We start from the raw sequence: 3,678 nt of genomic DNA, 5'->3' as shown, positions 1-3,678 counted from the left end.
CATGCTTTCATTCCTACATTTGACCCCCTACCCCACACTTAATTGATGCAATATCCTTGTTGCATGCTTAAACAATTAAAGAACGTAAAATTAAAGAGGAGAAATTGGAACAGACTCCCCTGGGATAGTAGTGGCCAGATCGAATTCTGAAACTTGTGTGGTAAAACTTGGACTTCTGGTATAATGGCTAGAAATAGTAGCTCTAAGCCTAGTTCTTGTGAATTTAAATGAGTCAAATATAAATACACTAACGAACCATCTTTTAGAAGTGTGCTGACTGTGGGCCATGACATAGGAAAATAACGTCACGTCGTGGTGTTGAGTAAGAAATTGTTATCGTGAAAGATTAGAACGCCACAATGTGGTCTAATGATGCCATGTTGTAGTAATAGGTCTGATGGTATGCAGTCATGATAATAAAAAATGCCATGGTGGGGACATGATAGCCACATCATGGTGACTTCTCAGAAGGTCATTTAGAGCCAAAATAATGCATCTTCGCTTCTCAATGGCTTAGGACCATTCCGGCCTTTTATTTCTATAAAATTCATTCAAATGTCTTTTCTTTACTTATCGGGGACCCCACACTTATTCAAAAATACGGTCTTCAATTATAATCATCTAAAAATCTCACGACTTCTTCATCAGTTAAGCTCTTTCACTGCTTCACTTTCGTTTAATAATAAAAAATAAGATCAGATACTAGAGAAATAGATGATCATTTGTTTAAACTAAAACTAAAAACCAAAACTAAAAAGAAAATCAAAAGGAAAAGAAAATTCAAACTCTTAAGAAAATCGTGCTGCCTCTTGAGAAGCGCTTCTTTTTGAGGAGTCATGAGTCAGACTCCTTCCCACTCTTTGTTGTTGCGGTTGGGAGTAAGATCTCCATATTCTCCTTTTGCACTCTCTAGTTGCACTTATATGCTTGAACTCTATGTTGTATGCCTTCTTTGAGTTTTCTTTCTTATTTTGATTGATGCTTTCTTCATGTTTGTGTTTCAATCCCTTGTTAATTTTTCCCTTTCATATTCTTAATCTTCTTTATGGCCTTCTTTTTCTAACTCCATTTTGAAAACTATTGGGTCCTATAATTCCTCACCCATTTCTTCATCATTTATCTCAACTCCTTCACTCAAATCATCTTCTTCTTTTTCACTTGCTTCTTCCACTTGAGCCTTGGATGTAGGTAACACAAACACCTCCAATTCCATAGAATTAAAGCCATTGGATTAGAACATTTGACTTTTTCAACATGAGGTTTCTCCCAAACTTTCAACTCTTCTTCCATCAATTTCTCCATCTCTTATAGCTCACAAAGGTTTTCTTCTTCCAAATTAGTCATCCTAAGCACTTCATCTCTTAGCATGTCATAATTCACTTTTGGATTCATCTCAAATGTAATTTCTTCATCTTCCACATGAAGTGTGAGCTTTGAGTCATGAATGTTAAGAAGGGCTTTTTTGGTACTCACAAATGGTCTTCCTAAAATTATGGGAAGCTCTTCATATTCTTTCATGTCGAGAACCACAAAATAAATTGGAAAAGTAAATCTCCCTATTTTTACCAACAAATCTCCAATGATTCCATGTGGGTTTGTGATTGAATGATCTGCCATTCGAAGTGTCATTTATGTATTTTGGAGCTTTGGTAGACTGAGTTTCTTGTAGAAAGAATATGACATAAGATTAATACTTTCCCCCGAATAAGCTAAACCATATATTGAAGTAGAATTGCCAAATTCACAAGGAAAAGTTAGTGGACCTGGATCTCCCATTTTGATTGGCAACCTATTGATATTGCACCTGAACACAACTCATTAAGCATAATAGTAGATTCTTTTTCCAAATCCTTGCAATTAGTTATCACATCCTTGGCAAATTTAGGAAGCTTAGCCATGGACTTTAAAAATGTCGCGTTTATTGAGAGGGAAATGATGTGTTCCATGAATTTCTTCTATTCCGACTCTAGAGCATGCTTAAGGGCTTAAGATGAGAATGCTAAAGGAGGCTAATACGGATCTAAAAGAGAAGAATTTTGGTTCTCCTATGACGATGATGTGGCAAGGTCACCATGACGCGGTGAACCGTTAGAGCACGTTTCACATTTTTCTTTTTCAGCTTCGGGCTTTTCTTCTTCCAAATATCAATCGAGCTTTTTAGTGGCTATAAGATGGATCATTAATGGCTCAGAATGAACATCTTTCTTAGAAAAATTTCCATTACATGAGGTTGTGATTTTGGGTCGGAATTTCTAGGAGGTAACCGTTCGTTAACAAGTGCTGTTAATTTCCCATGTTGAGTCTCTATGTTCTTGACGAAATCTTGATGATTTCTCCCATTAGCATCAGCAGTATCATGTCTTTTCTTAGAGGCTTCCATAAATCGATTAAGTATTGACTCAAAATCCAATTTCTTCTTGGGTGGTGGTTGTTCTTTTTTGGTAGTAGCCTCGACCATTTTGCCTATATTTCTTGTCCTTTTGCTTCTTGTACTCGTCATAAGGCAACCACTCCTTTTTGCATTTCTCTGATCATCATCATATTTATCTCCACTAGAGTAAAACACTTGTGCTTTCTTATTCATGTGCTCATCCAAATCGCAATCCTTTGTTAAATCTAGCCCATGGCAATTGTCACATCCAACTCTTATGACATGGATAGATTGATCCACCTTTGTCATCCTCTAATCCATATTCTCTATCTTTTCCAAAATTGCAATTATGTTCTACATCCCTCCATCTCCTTTACCTCTGGTAACATATTCTTGTGGGTTATGATACTTGTGTGAGTGCTTTGGAAATTATTCAGTCAACTACTTAATGGTTGCCAGTTCTTTCTTTGTCATTGGCCCTTGAGAGTCAACAAGTTTTCTAGCTGTGAAATTCACTCCATCATAGAAAATTGACACTTCGTGTTGGACATTTACATCATATTGAGGGCAACTCCTAAGCAACCTTTTGTATCTCTCCCATGCTTCATATAAGGACTCTGTGACTTCTTGTTGAAATTAGCAATCTTTTTCTTTAGCTGTGACTTCTTGTTGATATAAGGACTCTGTCACGAAGATTTTCCCAAGTACTAATGGATCTGGGTGTGAGTGATGTCAACCAAACTTTAGCTTCACCGATAAATGTTACCGGTAGCATCCTAAGTAATACTGACTCTTGTGTCATGTTTGGAACATTAAAGTAGTTTGTAATGTCCTTTACTTCATCAATGTTGTCACACCCCAAAACCGGGAACGACGGAAACGTTCTAGGGCGGAGGACGTCATGTAATGTGTCACAACAATGTAAAGTAGTAAACAGGCAACAACATCATCCATTGCATTAATAGTAAAATTTTAATTACAAGTGTGTTCTTTCATAATATAAGACAACATAATGAATCATCCAAATAAAAGACAAGTCTGAACTGCTCCGTCTTCACAAAACCTGATCGTCGTACCTGTCTATTTATGACCTGAGAATACAAGTTATTTTGAAAGCGAGTATCAGCCAAAAAGCTGGTGAATTCATAAGTATTAATGTGTCTTTGATTTGTAAAACTTGTAATGAAAGTCTTGACATTGTTTTTGAAAGAAAGTTCATATAAGTATGTGAAGGTTTGTAAGTTGGAAAGCGTTTGAATAACCCTAGGAATCCCTATGATTCCTATAAAAGATGTCTTCTACCAAGG

The 3,678-nt window shown here is 36.4% G+C and overlaps 1 non-coding gene across 1 annotated transcript; it reads left to right on the top strand.

Annotated features, from left to right (window-relative positions):
- The first annotated feature begins 2,925 nt into the window (after positions 1-2,925).
- LOC111880860 (small nucleolar RNA R71) lies at positions 2,926-3,030 on the top strand. The gene has a single exon (XR_002846600.1). It is a non-coding gene; the product is annotated as a small nucleolar RNA R71 (small nucleolar RNA).
- Positions 3,031-3,678: the final 648 nt, after the last annotated feature.

This window comes from Lactuca sativa, chromosome 7, assembly GCF_002870075.4.
Source record: "Lactuca sativa cultivar Salinas chromosome 7, Lsat_Salinas_v11, whole genome shotgun sequence".
In the NCBI taxonomy this organism is placed as follows: Eukaryota; Viridiplantae; Streptophyta; class Magnoliopsida; order Asterales; family Asteraceae; genus Lactuca; species Lactuca sativa.
This window is presented reverse-complemented; position numbering and strand designations above follow the sequence as displayed.